A 23500-nucleotide genomic window follows, 5' to 3' on the forward strand; every position below is an offset into this window, starting at 1 on the left:
TCATAGCTTCCAGCAAATGCGTAATTTGTGCAAGACACCAACAACCACAGCCCAAAAGACAATTTCAGTGAAAATCACATACAAAAGAGTTCCTACTCTTTCCGATTTCCATACGTCAATGAAGACATGTTTTAGAATCCAGTTCACCTGCAAATTTCAGTATTTCCATCAAATTAGAATCCATTATACAATGACATCTTTCCAGGTTATATTATTCCTCGGTACTGATTCGAAGAAAATGATGTAAGTGGTACTCGCTAGGTTGTTTTTAGGATCTTCATAATACCATCCATTTATGAGGCTGCAAAGATACCTTGTACTGCCATCATAAACACCAGCATTGCATTCATTCCTATCCACTCAATGAACAAGAATGGCTTCCTCATTCCCCAAACGTCAATCAGTTAATTTGGCCAAAGGAAAAATCAGATATTTTCATTGGGATCCTCCAATTTGTTTTTATTCGAAAAATATACTTATAATGGGAATATCAAATTGCTTTACCAGTATGTATAAGCCATGAACATAATTCCAGCTACACCTGCTGTCATACACATGCAACTGAAGCTGTATAGCTGCTTATTCATAGGAATAGCTGCAAATAGAATTGAAACAGGAGATGTCACTATTTTTCATTGGAGTCATTTGCTTAATGAAAAGTCTGGTTATGGTAGACTCGTGATGCTTAATTACCATCTGTGAAATGAAGAAGAATGGCTAGATGATTAAACCAAGTCCCATTGACACCCAATACTTGAGCCTGTCAGCATGATCCTACATCAGAATATGCTGAATCTTTTAGTCCTTAATCATCCACCATCTACCTAACTTAAGCTAAAGAGGTGAGATAATGATCATAACCTTGAAATGAATCAAGACATGCCCATTATGTATGCCAATTGTGCCCGAGAGAATAGCTGAAATTGAACTAAAAGAAAACCACCAATGTAGAAGCCACTAACCTCATCAAAATTGTCTTATTGAAAGAAGTAGTGCTACTTTAATGTTTGAAAGTAAATCTATCCTGTCAAACCTTAACAAGCCTTCAGGTTCAAATGGACCAAGGCACCGAGTTGGAGAGTCTTCACGGAGAGAATCAGAATTAGGGGAAGTATATGCACAAGCCTATATTTTGGTTTGAAAAAGAGATTGATTGCTAACTAATAATAACTCGGGAACTTCATAATGAACAAGAAACAATAATGTTAGATATCCAAAGTATGTACCTTTAAACGTTTCCAAACAAGTTCTGAATAAAGATGATTGATACCCTAAACTTGTCTATCCACATATCCAACTGCATTGCATACTGGTCCAAAATGTTGTCTCATCCCATATTTTACCTTTAAATTTAAGTTAATCAGCTAGTAATACTATGACATTTCACCTAATTCATAGGTCAAGTAACTTATGCTATTAGTAATTCATGGTCCTAAGACTCGACCAAGTCCAAGACGACTCGGCCGAGTTGTCACCATCTCAGACTCTCCTGATACGATACTGGGATAATACGATTCCGAAATACTTGATTCGCCGAGACGTCACCGTGAAGGGTTGAAATTGCTGAGTCACACCGAATCACTCCGAGTTATTCCGAGTCAACTCGAATTTAATTATTTTTACTAATTTTTAAATTATTTTTGTGAGAACCCAAAAATTTTCACATTTTCTAGGCATTATTTTATTTCTTCGCCTACATTTTAATACTTGCCTTTAAAATATTAACGTTGCTATACATGTTTATAAGTAAGTACAGTTTTTAAATCATTTTCCTGGTATGAGTTAGTGTACGTTAATTTGAAGTGCATTATAGATGTAGGACCCGCTAGTGCGATATAAATTTGGTGACTAAGTGATTTTTGTGCTAAGTGTTATTATTTTATAAGATATTAGGAGATGATTAGAGGTTAGCTAGATAGATTAAACATTGGGAAAAAAAAGATAAGTTTTAACATTCAAAGGGCCAAGTGTCACCACCTCATTGGAAGTTGGACTTTGACTAGGATTATTTCACTTTCCTAAAACCAATTTTTGACCAATTTCTTCTCATTTTTCTTGTGTCTTGGCCGAACCTTTGAGGAGAAAAACAAGAGAGACTACTTCAATTTCTAGCTTCCAAACTTGCTCAAATCTTGTGTTTTAGCCAATCAAATTTGAAACTACTCCATACAAGTGTCCACTAAGGAAGCTTAAAGACTTTGGTGGAGTTATTTTGGAGGAAGAAAGACTAAGCTACCATTTTTCTTGAGGTTACAAGGCATTTTTGGCTAGCAATTTTTCCCTACTTTTAATATGTGCAAACTAGTAGCTTATGGTTGAGATTTTGATAGTTTTATGCAATATTCCATGAGTTGAGGTGGTAATATGAAAATTTTCAGTTTTATGGTGTAATTTCTGCTCACATGTGATGATTAATGGTTGGTCATGATTTATTAGCTTTGATATGTTAAAAAGCTAATGTTTTGGTGTTAGTTTCATTTGCCTAAAGAAAATTTTCAGCTTTGATGATAAACTGCCCTGCTTCTGACAAGCTTTATTCGTCCATGTTAGAGGCCGAATTAGACTTAGGTCAAAACATGAAAGTTGTAGGAAACGATGTTATATAGCTGCATGTAAAATTTCAGCTCAGTCGGAGCACTATAGATTGTGAAATGACTGAAATACCCTTGACTGCCCACAAGCCTTGTTTCACGGATAGTTTTCTATCCTTTTCAAGATTTCGATTTTTGACCATGAAAATGCATGATTTGGCTTTGGGGGTCTTCATAAGGAATGTAGTTATATGTCTTGGTTTTGAAACGCCATAAGATTCGTTTCAATCCGATAAGTGTAGCTTCAGTTGTGGTTATTATGTCGAAAGGTGTGTTTTATAGCCTATGATTTGTATGTGAAATTGTGGTTGATTTGAGATGAGTTGGTGTTGATTCTAAGATGGAAAAATAAAGGAAAAACAGGGAAAATGCTGTCCATTTATTCCCTCGTAGTTAGAATAAGTGAAAATGAAACTTGAAATGTGATTTTGTAATGCGTTGGACTTATTTTGCTTAGACATACTTAGGTCCACTCTTGTGGTATTAGATGAGTTAAAGTTTACTTGAACTTTTACATTTTTCTAATGGTGAATGTGATGACCGTTTTAAACAAGATGTCTAGTTACAAATGTCAAGTTTTGAACTTCAAATGTTTACTCATTTTCTTCCCAAAATAAAGAGGAGTTGCATAGGGTTTCTCGGCTACAAAATCTATTTTATCAAGCGAGGCTTTAGGTATGAATTTAGGATTTGTTTATCTTCCTTTTCATATGATTTTACTCAAAACACTTGTTATATGTTATTTCTTTGCATATGTGTTAGTTTTGAGCCAAACAAAGAGCTTTACGAAAAATTTGAAAAACTGGTTTTCATATCCGGCCGTGTATCCGGCCAAGAGACAGGGAAAGAAGAAAAAAAAATTGGGGTTGTCCACTACCTTGAATCTAGCCGAGAATCCGACCGGATTGTGACGTGGCATTCGTTTCAGTTGTTTTTCGATGGAATTTTCTAAACTCTTTTGAATATAGTTTTGTGTTTGGTTTGGGAAACTCTTAGTTACTCATGTCTTTTCATCTAAATGTACTCTTTTAACTTTCAAACTCATATTTAAACATTGTACTAGTAAGGTATTCGGATTTTCTTTGATTCACTTAATCTTTGATGGTTGAAGCATAATGTGTTCTCTTGGTTACTCTTAGAGTTCCTTGGTGATTGAGAGTGTTGTCTGGAAGGATACTTTGGACGTTATTTTGCTTAAATAGGTGAGTGTTCTTTGTACATTATGTTTTCAATGACTATATGGTTTGTTGTAGCTATGTGACTATTTGTGAATGTTTGATTAAATGTTAAATGTTTTCAATGATTTCTAAAAATGAATTTTGTTAGGCGAGTGTGTAATTTATCGCACTCGATCTAAATGAATATAAATTTTCAATGATTAAATGATTAAATGCTACTTGTGCATGAATGTAAGCCTTTTGGCTGAACTGAACCCTTACCCTTCATTGCCGGTCGACTCGAGTCAGAAGCGGACTCGGTCGGACGATTGGTAACTCTGGAAAAATGTTTGGTATATTCGAGTATGACCACGAAGTCTGGTGGAAACTAGCCAGCGAATTGGCTAGAAAGGGAAAAATGAAATGAATGAATTAATGGCAGGAACAATGGAGGGGTTTTCACTTATAAATGAAATTATTTTAATGCTGGAGGAATAATGAAATGGTTGGTGGAATGAATAAACGAAGGGCTCCATGTGAGCATGTATTCTTTTAATGAATGTGTTATCATTGCTTTATATTGTAAATGTTTTCTGGATTACTTGTTATTATCTGATTAATGTCCTTGTTTAATTGCTTTGATAATGTGTACGGAACCTCACTGAGCTTTTAGCTCATTCCGTTAGTTTTGTTTTCCTTATAGGGGACGCGAGCGAGGGCATGAGATCTGTGCAGACTAGTCTGGTCTAGTTCTTTTGAATTTTGTTCGATTTTACTCGCGCTAGTGCTTGGATAGGGTTAGATGTATTAAGAATTGAGAACTTTCGTTTTATGTGGAATTGTATTACTTTTGCGATAGAAATGAATGTAAGTACGTTTCAAGTTTGGGATTTGTTATTTTACTTATTCTCAAGGTTATATCTTATTTTATTTGAAGAGAGCAAACGAGTCCAGGCGAGAATTGGGCAGGCGGTCCGCCGAACCCTTTGATTCGCCTTAGGAGGAAGTGGGGCTATCACAATTTTTGTTTATCATACTTTTTACAATTTTTAGAATATTAAATATTTCAAAAATTTGTATTTCGCCGAAACCACGACCGATATGCCAAAACTGATGTAGAATAGGCGGGCCGCGACCGTGACTTTGAACCATGAGTAGTATTGAAATTTTCTTGGAAAGTTAGTTTACTCCAATTTATACAGTGTATCTTTTAGCAGCACCTTGCGAATTAAGCACGACAAACCTCCAGTTAGGGACATAAAGAGTGAATACAGTGATCATGTATATCAAGAACGAAACAAATCCTCCAAGCCTGAAAAATTAAGATGAGTAATGGTAATTAACATCCTTGACTCAATTGAAAAGTAGAAGATTGTTCGACTCACCACTGCCATTTGTATGCCACGAATATGGAGAAAAAATCAGGGCTAACTGTAATTGGCCTCAGCATGATGGTGAAGGTCTCGATTAGAGCAACCACTAAGTACACTAAGGCTTTTCTCTGTTTACATAAGTACATAAGATTTAGGGATATCTTAGATATGTGTACTGACAAACTTCAAATCAATCATGCGTAGTCTACTAATGATCTAATCAATATTTTGTAAAAAAAAAAATATAAAGAAAAAAAGAAAAAAAAGGATATCAGAATTACCTGTAGGATACCACACCATCAAATGGACTTCATATAAACCCCATAAGTCAGTTTATCAGGTCCATGAGAGCATCCTCCTGTAGTTTAAATGTATTAGTTTTTTTGGAGTTGTAGGCTGCTGTATTTATTAGTCTAAGCTAACATTAAAAGCCCCAAATCCCTTCTCTTTTAGGCTGACTCATCAATTGTTATAATGCACGAGTTTGGAGTATACCTTGAAGCAAAAGTCCCCATAGGAAAAGCTTTAGTGTCCTCAAGATTATCTTTCTAACTGCAGCGTTGACCTCTGGAACCCTCTACAATGTTAAGATTTAGGTGTATATAACAAAATCATTCCTGTAAATATTTGAATTCTGCCCATTGCAGTAAATGTTTGTATCTTTTTTGCATATTGTAAGGTGTGTATTTTCTTGGTCAATGAGGCTTTGGTTTAGTAGTTAAAGTTCAATCCCCCTAGAATCAGAGGTTTGGGTTCAAATCTCTCTTCACCCTCCCCCTTCCCTCCCTGGTTTATTAAGAAACAATAAGGTGCATTGTTTCTTTTTTTCGCCCTTTCTATTTGTATCTTTTTTTTTTTTTTTTTGAGTAGAGCTCAACTAGAACTTTTTATTTGGGTCTCAATAGCTTGAAATGTCTGAAAGTCACTTGAGTTTGTAATTCAAGTTTGATGAAATTTGGGCCTAAGTATTACTCTATGCCCTGTTAATTAGCACCAAAAAAGAAATCACTATTCACTTTTCCCTAATGGAATCCTCATTTCATCTAATAACTAATTTTGAGTGGCTTTGATTTATCTCAAGATATAGCTCAACTGATAAGAAAATTAGCTAAGAGTACTATCTTATACCGTTATTTTATTACCAATTTGCTTCAATAGGAAAATGTAGGATGGTGAACATAGCCTTAACATAGTTTAATTAAGAGAATGAAGAGACAAACCCAATAAAGGAAACTGGCTTTTTATTTGTAAATTTTTTTGATGACATCATAAATAAACACTTGTTAATCATTTTTTGATTGTTTTAATAATTATTTTATCTCATAGACATTACACTAACTATAGTATTATTACAGAAATTTTTTTTAAATAATCTTCTATCCAAGCACACGAATTATATAAGTACCTTGAGGGCAAGCGAGATCGCAAATCCAACAATGAAGAGAAAAAAAAAAGGAAGTACAAAGTCAGCTAATGTGCATCCATCCCAAGGAGAATGCTCAGTGCGTGGATATACTCCTCCAGCATTATCCACTAAAATCATCACCTGCACTCCATGCAGTACATATATCAATTTACAAGTAATACTCCTATTAAGTATCAATTTAAACAAGAAAAATACTTACCACAATAGTGAGGCCTCTGAAGGCATCCAAGGATGCAACCCTCTTGCTTTTTGGCTTAGCTATCACAGCCATTCGCTCATGAGTTTCCTTCTACACCTTCTTCTCCATCGACTGATCCTTTATGATGCTCTTCTGGTCCGTCTCATCAGCATCTGCATCTTTGTAAGCATGAAAGCTATTAGTCATGTCTTCTTCCTTAGCAACTTGTAGTTGTTTAATGTCACCATACCCTTCTTCTAACTTCTTGGGATCGTCCATTGGATAGCTAGCTGCAAGTAGTGGCTCTCTATCTCTTTTTTCTTTCTGAAGTTCTTTTACTTGTCAGGATTTATAGATACTACCACTTTAATGCTCAGAAGAAGGGAATAGGACAAGCTTGAAATATCAATGCATGGCCGCCCTATTCAAATCAGCTGGGTTTTCACTTGGCTTAGTACAATACAGGAGTTTCGCACGGAGCGTACAATTGGAACATCCCTGGATTAGGACATAATACTGGCGCATGTCGGAATCCTAAATACCGGCCAAAAAAGTAAACTTTGAAAATAGTTCGTTCGATTCATAGGACATTATATTACATGCTAGCTAGAAATAGACGATCAACAAAGAATGGTGGCATTTATTGTCTAGATTTACTCTTGAATTCTAGTCAAATTCTCCTGATAATTCGATTTGAGAGCTTAAAATGTTGAGCAAAAATTTAACTTTGAAGAATAAATGAATAACTTTTCATCCAACTTGATTTCACTCATACGACTTAGTAATATAATTTTTATTCTTGTGAATTGGTTCAATTATAGATGCTCTTCTATTAATGATCATTTGCACTTTGGATCCTTTAAATATAGATACACTTTTACTGTAGTCTTTGAACTTCAATTTAAACACTTCACTCCTTAAAGTATGAAGCCTATCTCATTTTACTCTTTAAATTATGAGCAGCACTTGACTACTATTTCATTTCTTTCAATATGAATGCCAGAAGCATTCTTCAACAATCACAAATGATGACTGGCAATAGAATGCGTATTTTTTTTTTTTTGTAGACTTAAGATTCAAGGAGAACGGAAATAAATAGAGTAAGTGCGGAAAAGAACTCGGTCTAGTAGCTAAGATTGAAATTTTATGATTTATAGGTGATGGATTTCAATTTTCCTTTCTCATTCTCCCTTCCCGCTTTTTATATCTCACATCTCCCTTTTTAGAAAAAAATTCCAAAAAAAAAAAAATTAGTGAATGGAAAAACTCTTTTAGAAACTTCTTTGAAGAAAATTCCACCTTTAACTTGACAAAGAAAATGGTGAAGAAGCTGAGTATTGTCTTTACTACAAGAATGAAGTAAAGGAAGTATGATACTGACCATGATTTACCAGAATCACCCATTAACAGTTGTAAGTTATTTCTACCTCTCTCTTTCTTCTAGTTCTTATTTAATGTTTTTGTTGTTGTAGTCCACCAAGTGCCTTTGATTGCTTTCTTCTTTTAATTTCCTCTCTCCCCTACTTTTCACTCTTGGCACTTTGTCTTTTTTTTTTCCCCCCATTTTAATTCCCAGACTAAATATTTCTATTTTACTGTTAATACTTTTGGCCCAAGTGGTTTCTAGCAATACACAAGAAAATTTCTTCATGATTGTCATTGTTCCACATCAGTCCTGATCAGTTGTAGAACCAAGATCTTTGTTTAGAGATGCAATAAATTTAGATTAAACTCAAAACACGTAGTTTAAACTATTCCACATCAATGCACCGCAAACTAGATCATAGTAGCATAAAATACACTTTTAAGGGTGTGTTTGATAAAAGTGCAAGCAATCTAAATTCTGAAATATGAAATTTAAATTTATTAAATTATTGAATTGTTAAGTACTAAATTTGATACATTTGAATTTATATCACATTAAATGATAAGTGAGTAGTTTATCACTTAATTTTGGAAGCAAATTTTGCTTAGAAAATTCAGTACCATTTAATTAATTTAGATGCCCAATCTTTTATTATCAAATGCATCTTACTATATTAAGATCTAAATCTATTAAGTTTAAATACTGAATGAAATTATCAAACAGGGCCTAAGTTTAAGAATTAATTGCTAAAAAAATCCAATTACATATTAGACTAGTGAGTTGATAGAAATAGAAGTAGCTTCACTATTAATTTCATGATTGATTTCCTGAGAAAAATGTTACCGTTAATGTTAAGACATTTTTAACAAGTAATATAATATTTGGATTAAAAATATAAATTGAAAATTTAAATATAAAACCTTTTTTAAGTGCCATTTTACTAATTATTTCCAACTTATTAAATTGATAAGCATCAACAAAATTTAAATGGTTGTTGAAATAGTTATTGTAGGTACCATAATCATCTAGCTCTCGAACTCATGCACTAGAATTACTACTAGATATTTAACCTTAAAAAAAGCAGCTACTAAATAAAATCTCTTTGCATAAATGGCAAAAATTGTATGAAAGCTATGGCAAAAAGATTATGATTTTTAACTAAGGCCAAATGGATTTCAACTAGGCATTTTCTGTATTTATGTGTGTGACAAATTCCCTGAGACGTGGGGTATAAGCCTTATAAGAATTACATATTTATGGTTAAAAGTTAAATAATATCTTAGAATGCAACATAAATTTTGTACATTTAGAGCAAATTTGAAATTTTTTATGGGTTAAAGTTAAAAGATATGTAACATTATTATAAAATAGATAAAAATGTATTAAGCAAATAATCTGATTTAGTCAAATAAAATTTGGGCTCTCATCTGCAAATAAAACAAAACTCAGCAAGTACAAGAGTGAGCTGGCGCTGTCACCTCCTCATCCCTCATCTTCTTTGTCTTCTGAAGTAATTTTTGTGTTCTCAATCAAAGGCCACTCTACTATTGAACCATGAAACAAATGTCTCCTTGTGTTTCTTAAGGAAATCCCACCGTTAAATTGAGATGCCTTCTTATGGTTTGGTTTGTAGGACCTTTATTTTGACCACAAAATCTTTGTGAAAATAAATGCTTGGCTATTTGAAGATAGTTTTGGAGGCTTTATTTTCTCAAAAAAAAAAAAAATAATTTGGATTTCACAAATAAGAGTGAAACCATTGTACATATTTTAATTGCGAAGAGGCTTCGAGCTGGCTCTATTTGGTTCATTGCAAAACCTTGGCAGAAGAATATAAGAGCTTCAATATATTCAAATTTGAATGTTGCTACAGTTTTGGCTAATATTTGCATAGACAGAAAGGTAGCAATTACAAAACCAGGGAATTGACCAGAATTGATGTCAAATAACTGGAAAGTCATGTTACTCCCTGCAAGCAATTCTTAATTGTCTATGACAAAGAGAGAGATCAAGTACGTTTTGGAACCACCAGGTGGCCACCACCAATGCATTAAGGTTTAGTGGGGGTGAACTCTTGCCTCCTACCAATTTGCTACAATTAAATGTGACATTGTTTAAAAAATCTAAATGGATGCGTAGTGCACCCGTCTGGTCCGTTGATGGTTTAGTTCCCTCCAAGTTATCTCAAAATCTTTTTAGGCCCTCCCCCAATAACGTAGGAAGCTATTGTATTGACCAAAAAAAAAAGGTACGTTTTGAAGCATCTTCATGTGTACTTGCTGCCTTTAAACCAAAAGGCGGTTCTGCTCTAGCATCAAGAATGGTAAAATTTAGAGGTTTTCCTTGAATTTATTGTCTATCGTGCATTCTGGAATTAGCCAAGAAATCATGATGGAAAAAACCGATTACACACTTGAAGTGGCCCTCAATTAAATTTTTGAATTTTCTTCTTGACTCTACTGAGCAATCATGACAATTTAGAACGATTTTCTAGTACATTTCAACTGCACTTCATCTTAGACCTCCAAAATAAAGAAAAACTGCACCAAGTTACTAAAGAAATCTCCGAACAGAGTTATACACAGAATTACATTTGCAATGCACAGTAGAAAATGGAGCAAAAGGCACCTTAATTATCTAAGGGATTGATTCTCAGTCTTGACCACAAAATCTCCTCTAGGGCATATAATTTACTGTGAATTGAACGGATCCGGGCCTCACAAGTTTCATTCCACTCCATTTCCGGGTAAATGATCGTTTTAAAAAGTTTTTTAATACCCTATTTATTACTTATTTACATCCTATTCCAACTTATTTACATTTAACGACAAACTTATTTGAAATGAAACTTGTGAAACTCTATTCACGAATTGAACTACTTACAGATCCCAATCCAAGATCTCACTCTCTAGATATCAAAAAAACCTAAATTCGTAAAACTAGGATAGAGCATATATAATTAAAGTTCTAGAAAGCTAAGAAGACCTGATGAAAATACCATGTAACATAGCTAATTTTCATTTCCTTCGTTTTAGTTGGATGGAAATGGAATAGAGTAGGATAGATGAGTCAAGTCCCACATCGGCTAGCTCAACTGTCATGGCCCCGAAGAAATGCTTTATAAGGGCCCCCACGGCGCCTTGCAAAAGCCACGCAGCTACGCAGTGGGCACAGAGCGAACTATTCTTTCGCCTTTTACTAAAGAATACCGTGTGCTCGCTGCAAAAAGTAGCATACGCCAATATTTGGAGAGGTCCAGCCTGTTTGGTTGGGCTTCTACATATCTTAGTCAAATCTTTGTTGTTTTTTTGGCTAAAGAAACTAAATGAATTTCATATTTGGGGGCTTCTGAACCCATTTGCAATTTGTACGCGTAAAAGAATAACAGTTTTTTTTTTCTAACTTTTAGAAATACATTCAAACAAATAAATTTAGCAATTTGTTGACACAGTTTTTGTTCTATGATACTCTCAATATAAATATGTTGACACGATTTTTATTCTATAAATACTATCAACATAAATTTTCATGCATCTAGACTTGCTAAGAAAAAGAAAAATACTAGCCAATTTAGGGCTTTGTTTGGAAGACAAGTTTTTTGCTAAATTTGTCTGTTATAAGTTTTTTAAAAATTTTAATTATAGTAATTTTAAAAAAATTTTCAAAATTTTTAAACTATATATTTTAAAATATTCAAAAAAACGTATTTCAAAATTTTTTTAAAAAACTTCTACAGTAAAATTTTAAATAAACATCCAAAAAACTCACTTACCAAGTCTCCAGTGGAAAATTGGGTCTCTAAATCTAGGGTCTTGAATTAGTCAAGTGCATGTGAATCGCTACAAATGAATATTTTGATACATCATCTTCAAGATTGTGTCTAATATTGTAATGAATCAAAATCGTTATTTCTAATGGTGTACATGTCGATATTATGTACATGACTAATTCTGTTAACAATTTTTTATTTCCGTTAGAGGTCTTAAATTGGCCTTCTTTTGTAAATATAAGGGACTAAAATAGTCGCGATAATGGATAAGGGATTAATTTGACGAAAACTCAAAAAATGAAGGACCAAAATGACCATTTTCCTTTTTTAAACCCTCAACATTTTAGTTAATCCTTTTTTTTATCAATACTTTTCTAGAAATTGTTTCATTCAATATAAAGATCAATTTTGAAATATTTTTGCGTCTTCTTTTGGATAAACTTTTCATCACTGGGAATACAATAACAAACAAAACATATATTACGCACTGTTTAGATGGTTGTTTTTTGGAATTTTTTTAATGAAAATCACTATAGCAAATAATCTGTCTCGTGTGAAATGAAAAAGTTGATTGAAAAATATGTTTAATATTTTTTCACAACATGTTTGTAAAAACTAGTATAAAACTCAGTTAATTACTCAACGATTTGTTGCCCGAATTTATGTAGTAGATGATTGCCCCAATTGGTTGGTTTCTTTCTCAGCAAACCACCTCTCTTTCTTCTCACTTTCTTTTTCCTTTTTTTTTTTTTTTTGGTTCGGAAGGAAAACCACTAGTCCCTTCACCAACAATCCGCTGCCAAACCTATTGTCTGTATGAAATACTTTGCATTCTTTAGCGCAAAAGTAAAATCTTTTCATCAGCTTTATATTGCTCTTAGAGGACCATAAATCTGCAACGGTTACTTGTATTTTTTTTCCAAGTATGATAGATCTACACTTATTTTATACTAGGGGGATTGGAACCTGAAAAGACTCAAAGAAAATTCGGAAGGGATTAAACTACCACTGACTCAAACAGGCAACACTTCCAGAAAAGTCTATATATTTTTAGAATGTAGGCAAAGAAGTTTGATTTCTTGACCTACATTCAAGTAGAGGTTTAAAGCTCTTTTGATAGTCAACTACTTTAGGAGTAGTGGGTTGGTTACTTGTATTTGCAATACCAAACTTTTCCCATCCTGTATTCATTTATATCAGTTTATAAAGATAGATTTTATTAGTGAAATCATTCTTTTTATCCAAAGGTTATTTTTTTGGAGCATTTTTTATCAAAAGATTAGTAATTCAAAATACAAAAATTCATCTTTGGAATTATTTATCGGAATCTTCAGGGCACTGTAATATGGTAACTAAATGCAGTTGTCAAACCGGGAGATACCCAGTGTAATTTTAAGGAGGCACAAAGCTCAAAAAAAAAAAAAAAAAAAATGAATACCGGACAAGGCAACAATCATTGGGCTAAATTACTTTAACTTCCAGGAGCACGGGACAATTCATAATGTGCAAGTAGGGATGGTAATGACGCCAGTGGCCGCATGCACTCGCCCCGTGAGAGTTGCACTGGAATCTGGATGGCAGAAAATGGGCTTCGAATTCTCTGTGCTCAAAGTAGTCTCTGTCCCTCTGTTCCTTATTTGTATAGTTGTCACTTGTCTCTAGTCTTTTGTTAACCCAAACTCAAATAAATCGATAATAATCGGTTTACAAGTTTACTCAAAACCAATTAAAACAGATAACTCAAAACTTTTTTTATTTTCTTTTTAACAAAAAAAAGTCTTGTTGGAGCAAAAGGCACCTTAGTTATCTAAGGGATTGATTCTCAGTCTAGACCACAAAATCTCCTCTAGGGCGTATAATTTACTGTGAATTGAACGGATCCGGGCCTCACAAGTTTCATTCCACTCCATTTCAGGGTAAATTATCATTTTAAAAAGTTTTTTAATACCCTATTTATTACTTATTTACATCCTATTCCAACTCATTTATATTTAGGGACAAACTTATTTGAAATGAAACTTGTGAGACTCTGTTCACGAATTGAACTACTTAAAGATCCCAATCCAAGGCCTCACTCTCTAGATATCAAAAAAAACGTAAATTCGTAAGACTAGGATAGAGCATATATAATTAAAGTTCTAGAAAGCTAAGAAAACCTGATGAAAATACCATGTAACATAGCTAATTTTCATTTCCTTCGTTTTAGTTGGATGGAAATGGAATAGAGTCAGTGACGGAGCTAGGATTTTTTTTTGTTAGGGGCCAAAATTTTTTCCTAATAAAATTATCTTAATATATTATATTCAAAATAATTTTCTTCTATTTAAATATATGACAACTAAAAATATCAAATATTAAATTTAATTATAAAGGTATGTCTATTCATAAATATGCGGTATAGTCATAACAAAAATTAACAAAAAAGATAACTTTTGATTAAATATTTTATAACATCACAAACCATCCAATTTGCACATTATGAGAAGATGATCTCCAATATGTCACCTATGCAATATATATATATAACCATGTAATATAAATGTAACTATTTTCAATTGAAAAAAGATAAAAGTTATGTTAACATAATTTGAAATTTCAATATCTTTTCTTAGAAGTAAATTGAGTTCTACGCTTTTTCATAGAAATAAATTCATCTATGATTGAATCACTGCTAAATTTTTCAGCAACTTCCTTTTCTATATACACAGTTAGACAATCATCCAAGAAATTATCTTGCATCTTGTTTCGGAGCTTTGTCTTGATTATTTTCATAATTGAAAATACCCACTCTGTAGTTGCAGTTGATATAGGAAGAGTAGTAACAAGTAGGCCTGTCAACGGGCCGGGTCCGGGCCGGAATTAATAAATCCGGACCCGGACCCGTTACACTGTATTAATTCCGGACCCGGACCGAATACCCGACGGGTCTCTTAAACTTTATCCCAGAACCGCACCTGACGGGTCTCGGGTCCGGGCCGGGCCTACCCGGATAAGACAGTCAAATCCTAATTTTGCTACATCATCAGAATGGAACTTTGACAGATAAATGTATCCTACTCCATATGGGAAAACCGTATATCACACAAGCAAACAACACAATTGATCTGTATCTATGAGTCAAGTGATTGAATTCTGATCAAATTCCCTTCATCAATAGCCACAAATTTAGACCTTTCATCAGAGAGAGGAGAGCAAAATTCATGTGCTTCAATTTATCTTCTCAATTCAACTAAAAGAAAAACACCTACCATATAAAACTATCAAATGGCCCATGTAAAACCTTATCCTACCACACTTGGCAGTTGAAAAAGAAATTCTTTCAACAGGAAAATTAATTCGTTAACATACTTCATCAACCATTGATACATCTGATATAAAGCCCTGATCAAGCTGAAGTCACTCAATTAATTACCTAAGTCTAGAAACAAGAACATGATACCCCGTAAACACAAGACAATACTTATTCAATGACTTAAAAAGACATTTTCACGCAAAACAAGATAAGCCTCCGTTGTGAACAAGTGACTGAACCTGGTGATGCAATTTTTAAAGAGAGCTACTTGAGGTACTTAACAAACCAATCCAACTTATCCTGATGGGCCTCTATTGCTGCCTTCACCTCTTTTTCATCTTCAACCTCAGGCTTAGCATCCATGCATAGGCAGCATAGCCCCAGGAAATATCTTCACGAAACCATCAACCTCAGGCTTAGCATCTAAGGCTTCACCAAATTTTTTCAGCAGCTAAAAAAGTGCTGTTGAAAGTTGATTTGGGTGATCTACAAGCTGAACCTTCTCTGGTGGCAAATCAATTGAGCGATCTACAGATGCTTGAATTGGGCCCAGAGATGGAGAGATGGAGCTGGAGAATGGTCAGTGGTCACTGCCTCACTGGCAGAGGCGGGAGGCATGCAGAGGCGCAGAGCAGAAGAGAGAGAGAGTTGGGGGAAAGGGGTGCGGCGGTGGGTATTAGCTATTAGGGTTCGACAGATTTGGGATTTGGGAACGAAAGTAGTATTCCGTGTGAATAATTGATAGATAGATATATATTGTTTAATTATTAATTAATAAAAACGGGTTCGGGTCGAATACGGGTCGGAAGGGTATATTCCGTATTCGACCCGTAATTTTATTAGATGAAACGGGTCCGGGTCCGGGTCCGGGTTTCGGTTCTATATACCTACCCGAACCCGGAAAATGTAGGCGGATCCGGTCCGGGTCCGGGTCCGGGTCCAGACCCGGACCGTTGACACCCCTAGTAACAAGTCTAATAAATCTGTCAATAAGAGGATATATCACTGATTTTCTTGTCTTCACCAAGTCTTGACATAACTCATGAATACCAGATAATTCTTGTAATTCATGATGATTTGGAATGTCGAACTCAAAATATTGAAATTCTATTCTTAGACGTACTAGTTCTTGTTTTTAACAATTATGACTTGAGTCTTTTTAGCCCATTAACAATTATGAATTGGGTCTTTTTATTCTAATACGTCACATTGGGTCAATTTACTATGGAACATCAAATTATATGTTTAATTTTTGAAAGTTAAATAATTAGTACAATAAAAAATAAATAACTTTTTCTGAAGAAAAAAATTAATTCAAAGATGACTAATTCATATATATATATATATATATATATATATATATATATATATCTCAACTCTCATAATATAAACTAAAATTGTAAAAATTTAGGGGAGGGGTCAATTTTATTTTACACATATATTTACATATTATGAATTAAAATTTTCAAAACTTAAGGGCCATGGCCCCTCTGTCCCCCTTGGCTCCATCATTGAATAGAGTAGAATAGATGAGTCAAGTCCCACATCGGCTAGCTCAACTGTCATGGCCCCGAAGAAATGCTTTATAAGGGCCCCCACGGCGCCTTGCAAAAGCCACGCAGCTACGCAGTGGGCACAGAGCGAACTATTCTTTCGCCTTTTACTAAAGAATACCGTGTGCTCGCTGCAAAAAGTAGCATACGCCAATATTTGGAGAGGTCCAGCCTGTTTGGTTGGGCTTCTACATATCTTAGTCAAATCTTTGTTGTTTTTTTGGCTAAAGAAACTAAATGAATTTCATATTTGGGGGCTTCTGAACCCATTTGCAATTTGTACGCGTAAAAGAATAACAGTTTTTTTTTTAACTTTTAGAAATACATTCAAACAAATAAATTTAGTAATTTGTTAACACAGTTTTTGTTCTATGAACTCTCAATATAAATATGTTGACACGATTTTTATTCTATAAATACTATCAAACCACCTAGATGATTGCCCCAATTGGTTGGTTTCTTTCTCAGCAAACCACCTCTCTTTCTTCTCACTTTCTTTTTCCCTTTTTTTTTTTTTTGGTTCGGAAGGAAAACCACTAATCCTCTGTTTTAAAACTCGGACCGGATCGGCCGGTCGAACCGAGAACCGGCCAGGTAATCGGTCCGAATCATATTAAAAAACCAGAAATTTAAAACCCAGTCAAAGCCGGTCAAAAATCGGGTTTGACCGGGAAAAACCGATTTTTTCGGTTCAACAGTAATTTTTTAAAAAAAAAATTCAAACTTTTTAATATTATGTTTTGACCCCCTAAATTGTTAAAACTTATTGATATACCTCAAATATTTGATACTTAATAAATATTGTCCTAAAATTTGATGTTATTTTTCAATTAAATTCATAATTTTAATTCTAAACTTGTTAATATTTATTAAATAATATAAATTGCTACTTGATTGTTCTAATTTCTTTGTATTTTCTTGTTAAATATATTTGAAACATCAAATCTATATGAATATACCTTTATTAATATCAATATATTATTAGATATTATATATATAATATTTTAATTTTTAAATAATTTTTATTTATGACGTCATCCGATTCGACCCCTATCGACCCCCGATCGAACCCATTGACCCCTGACCCCTGATCTCGGCCGAGTCACTATCCGGTCCAGTTATGAAAACATAGCACTAATCCCTTCACCAACAATCCGCTGCCAAACCTATTGTCTGTATGAAATACTTTGCATTCTTTAGCGCAAAAGTAAAATCTTTTCATCAGCTTTATATTGCTCTTAGAGGACCATAAATCTGCAACGCTTACTAGTATTTTTTTTTCCAAGTATGATAGATCTACACTTATTTTATACTAGGGGGATTGGAACCTGAAAAGATCCAAAGAAAATTCGGAAGGGATTAAACCACCACTGACTCAAACGGGCAACACTTCCAGAAAAGTCTAGAATTTTAGAATGTAGACAAAGAAATATTTGGCTTGTTTTACGACAGAAGGGGGATGAATTTACTTGCATGATTTTGTTTGTACAACTCGTTTTAAGACAATGTGACATGAATAATGAAATTGAAATTCTGGCGAAAACTCCTAAACAAGGAAATCATATGGGTAGCATAAATTAGATACGTTGAGAGCCAACTTAAAGAATGTATGCACAGGGAACTTATGCATGCCAAGTGTTTGTAAATTTGACTCAATTGATGAATTAAAGTTCTCACCTTTTAAAATCTGGTTGCATAGTATACATATATCTTGGCTAAAAGAGGTTGAGTGGGGTGGCTTGCGTAGCAAAAACTATCAGGGTAGTTGATAAGTACATTTGTACACGTTGTAACACTAGAATAACATTTGTAATACTAGTACACGTTGTAACACTAGAATAACACTAGAGTAACACTAGAAAACTATCACGGTGTAATATCATTTGTACACGTTGTAACACTAGAATAACAGCGAGTAATTATACTACCTTTAACAGCAGTAACCGTCCCTGCCCCTTCTCCACTAATTACATAGTCCATGATACTACATTGGATCAGTCTAGTAACATGATACGTAAGCCTTATATTGCAATCCAATTCTGAACAAAAACACCATCTACAACTAGTTGTTTAGATGGTGAGAATTGCAATGCACAAAACTATACACAAGTAGTTCTAAGATTAGTCAAACAGCACCATAAGTGGCAGGGAATATAAATCAGATGCACATTGCACCACTTATCAAAAAATTGTCCACAAAAGCTAACATTGCTTCAGTATTGCTGGGAGCTAAGAAGACTAGTACCTAAACTACTTCAGATACCACAAGCAAGGATTGCGGGGAACCTTTAGCACTCTCAAAACATCATAGAGAAACTGCTGGTTATAGTGTTAGAGGCCACTATTGCAGCAGTATTAATGCTAACAGAAGTTTCGGCTTGAGATCCACCATTTAGAGTAGCTTGAGCATTTGGTACAAAGGGAATTATACCTTGCTTGTTTACAGCAGCATTGGTTTTCATTGAAGACCTTCCTCTCTGCATCAGAAAAGAACAAATTTAAACTTTTTTGCTGCAAAACTTTAAATTACTCCAGTAGTGCACTAGTTCTGAATTTTGCAGCAGCAATGTATGACATTATAATGCTTACCCTCTTAGTAGAAATGCTTGTGCTAGCCTGCAAATTAACTTGCACATTGACAGCTGCATCTTGTTGGCGAAAACTTGGATTACTCCCCTGACTTGAAACAACCACTGGCACATTTCCTTGTACCTGATCCTAGATCACAGAAGACATGATAAACAAGTTAATAATATGTGCAACGTATATACTTTGGTACATGATCAGATGATCAGATTGAACTTAGTTACCCAAAGCACAACCCCTGCCAATCCCGTGTTAGCTATGCCTCTACCAGGCTTTCCTCTCCTTAGAGCACCCTGCAATGTAACAACTTCAAAATTGAGCATATAATTATCTAGCTCCCACAAGTTAGCTAATATTTTGTGATTATCAGGACAAATTTGGTCCCTTTTACATGTATACATAGTCAAGTAACTAACACCTAACGTGATGTATATTTTTGTAAACTGATTGTACCTCATAAATCACCCTGTGTAAAGTACTCACAGATAAGCAAGAACTACTCATACAAGTAAAATTACATATCTACTATAGGGAGATGCACAAATTGATCAAAGGGCTAAATAACCATTCGAAATTTATGCGTATACATGCACTACCTTTTATAGATATACACAGTCAAGTAACTAACATCTAACATAATGTACATTTTTGTAAACTGATCGTACATCATACATCACCCCTTGTAAAGTACTCATAAATAAGCAAGGACTACTCATACAAGCAAAATTACACATCTACTATAGGGAGATGCATAAATTGATCAAAGGGCTAAATAACCATTCCAAATTATGCGTACCATTACACTACCTTTTATAGATATACATAATCAAGTAACTAAGATCTAACATAGTGTACATATTTGTAAACTGATTGTACCTCATAAATCACCCCGTGTAAGGTGTTTATAGGCAAATTGTGCGCCAAAACAATGGCATTTTTGTTATTTTCTGGTTTCCAATAATTTTTCTTATTCATTATTTTTTTCCAGCATTTCCCCGCTTAAAACTTTGCCTGGTGTTGGTGGTTTTTGGGTAATTTCTCACCTTTTGATTAGGACAACCTGTCACATCCTATTGCCAGGGGTGCTAAGTGTGATTTCAAAAATATGGGGGGTACTAGATGTGATTAGAAGAAACCTCAGGGGAGGTTTCTGATATTAACCCAATGAATTTACTATATAGTTGTTCGCTGGTTATATAGAATCGATATAAGCGTACAAATTGGGATCTAATATGTTATACCCTGCATGCAATTGTTAATACATTATATCTTGTTCAATTTATTTTACAGCATACCAAGGATAAATACAGCTTCTTTTCACAAATTAATGGATATCAATCAAAGGTGGTAGAGCAAAGAAGTTAGATTGGATAATTAGATAGTTTTTTTTTATTTTGCCAAACTCATAACACTCATTAGAATATATTTACACTTAGTTCTTAGTGCATTACCACATGTTCAATCTATTTTATAATGTACTAGGGGAAAGAAAGGTTAAATTGCTAATTTTAGATTTTGTTTATTGATATTGCTAATTTGCAGTTATTTGTCCACATGTATATCGCAACCACATGCATAGTGCAATGGTATGCATACATTTGGAATGATTATTGGTGCTTTAATCCACCTGTGCATCTCTTTGCAGGCTACAGTGGGTGTGTAATTATATTTGTATGACTAATACTAATTTGTCTATAAGCAAATTACATGGGATGATCTATCAGTACAATCAGTTTACAAAAATGTACATCATATTAGATGTTAGTTACTTGACTGTGTATATCTATGAAAGGTAGTGCAATGGTATGCATAACTTTGGAATGGTTATTAGCCATTTGATCAACTTGTGCATCTCTCTACAATTGATGCATAATTTTACTTGTATGAGTAATACTAGTTTGTCTGTGAGTATCTTACACGGGGTGATCTATGAGGTACAATCAGTTTATAAAAATGTACATCATGTTAGGTGTTTGTTACTTGACTATGTATATCTGTAACAGTGAGATTAGATATAGTGCAATAAAAAGTAGTCACCTGAGTTGGAATGTATTTTAGAAACTTTGGTATAATGCTATTAGTATTTTTTTGTGAAGTGTACACGTTGTTAGTAGGTACGGAGTAGTGCTATATGTTATGTATGCTTACATGGTCATAAATTTATAAAAAGTTAGTCTATTATTTAAATTTGTAATTGGTTGTTAACTCTTACACATTGTCACGTACATATACATAATGTAAGAATGAATTTACCATATAATTGTTTGCTGGTTACATAGAGTTCATATAAGCATACAAATTGGGGTTTGATTAGCTATACCGTGTATGTAATTGTTAACACATTATATCTTTTTCTCCTTATTTTGTAGCATGTGAAGGGCAAAGATAGCTTCTTTGACAAATCAATGGATTTCAATCAATGCTGGTGGAGCAAAGAAATTATATTGGATAATTAGATAGTTTCATTATGCTAGACTCATAACACTCACTAGAATGTACTTACATTTAGTTCTTAATGCATTATCACATGTTCAATCTATTTTACAATGTACTAGAGGAAAAAAAGTTAAATTGCTAATTTTAGATTCTATTTATCAGTATTGTACATCTAGTTAGTATTTAAGTAGTATTTGTTGTTAATTTTTTTTATTGTTAGCTCGATTTGTTTTACAATATATCCAAAGTAGTAACTTCGATTCTATGAATTGGTAAAACAAAATTTCTATTGCTAATTAGTAACATCCCGATGTTGTACCCCATGTTAGTATTTATTGACTTTTTGTTGCTATCATCTTACAAACGGTTTAGTCCATTTTATGATATGTTTTAGGAAATAAAAATTTTTGTTTTACAAATTGGTGAAAACTAGTTACATTTAGTTATTTATAAGTTACATACATGTTGATTAAACACAAATTTAACTAGTCATATACCACTATTATGGAAATAGTAGCTTTAGGTAAAATTTTAGTTGTCAATATATTATAATCTCAAAAAGTAGTAATTGCCCATCAGTAAATTTGTTACACTCAATCATAGTGTCACTCGTTTCTGTTTTTATCAAACCCCAAACTAAAAACCTTAAAAACGTGGTTGGAATATCAATTTTGGCATACTTCTATCATTTAATTGATCTTTGAACAAATATCCTTAAGTTTATTAACTGTGATGCATATAAAAATAAACCAAATGAATACTCTAGTTATAACATTATGGACAACAATTCTAATGGATATATACAATGCTTCAAACAAATCTACAAATTGAACAAAAATCTACGATGATTACAATGATATCTACAAGGATTCTTACCTATCACTACATAACATTTTGTATAAATCGAAATTGAAAATTTACAAATATTGTGCTAACAAAAATCTATAAAAATAAATTAAAAGAGTTATACAATGCTGTTAACTGAGTTTCACTTGCTCCATTTCTTCTTCTCAAGTTGATTTCTTCTTTTTCTTTCTAATTATAAATGGTGGGATTGGTTCTGCAAGGTCAATAGTTCCCACTTTTTATATTTCTTCCTTTTCATTTGGATTCTTTTTTATCCTTTTCCGTGCCATCTTGCCACTGCTCATGCAAATTGTAAAGGCTATTTACTTTGTTCAATACATATCAGTTTGACTATTAGTGATAGATGACTAATTAAATTTTTATTCAATCAGCGTGTATGTAACTTATAAGTAACTAAGGGTCCGTTTGGTTGGATCAAAATGGAAAATATTTTCCTAGGGACAAGGGAAAATATTTTCCATTGAAGTCATTTTCCTGAAAAATCACTTCTTTCTCCATAATTTTCCAGTGTTTGGTTATTAAGTGAAAATATTTTCCAAATTCCTTTTTTCATAATTTTCCAATGTTTGGTTTATCAATGAAAATATTTTCTAATATGTTTGTTGATATGTTGCAAATATTTTTCTACTCTTAAAACATTCATTTCGTTAGAAGTTAATTTTAGTTTCTATCCATTATAATCATATTATCATTTCTATAAAATATTTATTCATATTACACCATGAATTCTTAAATGGAATTATTAATGATACTAATGAATTGGTTGGGAAAGAAGAGTTAAAAACCAAACAAAAACCTAGCTGAACACTATTCTTTATTGGTATAGTATCATGTCATTATGTTGTTCCTTTGAAAAGGGAGAAGAACCTAAATGCAGAGAATCCTATATTGGAATATAAACCAAGA

At 33.4% G+C, this 23500-nt stretch overlaps 2 non-coding genes and 1 pseudogene across 2 annotated transcripts; 2 read left to right on the forward strand and 1 right to left on the reverse strand.

The window, feature by feature from the left end:
* On the reverse strand, window positions 1-6818 carry LOC113735856 (uncharacterized; annotated as a pseudogene).
* A 4428-nt stretch (window positions 6819-11246) lies between these two features.
* On the forward strand, window positions 11247-11367 carry LOC113736142 (U5 spliceosomal RNA). The gene has a single exon (XR_003459632.1). It is a non-coding gene; the product is annotated as a U5 spliceosomal RNA (small nuclear RNA).
* Window positions 11368-16772: 5405 nt separating this feature from the next.
* On the forward strand, window positions 16773-16893 carry LOC113736153 (U5 spliceosomal RNA). Its single transcript, XR_003459643.1, has one exon. It is a non-coding gene; the product is annotated as a U5 spliceosomal RNA (small nuclear RNA).
* Window positions 16894-23500: the final 6607 nt, after the last annotated feature.

Source organism: Coffea arabica, chromosome 3c (genome assembly GCF_036785885.1).
Source record: "Coffea arabica cultivar ET-39 chromosome 3c, Coffea Arabica ET-39 HiFi, whole genome shotgun sequence".
NCBI lineage: Eukaryota > Viridiplantae > Streptophyta > Magnoliopsida > Gentianales > Rubiaceae > Coffea > Coffea arabica.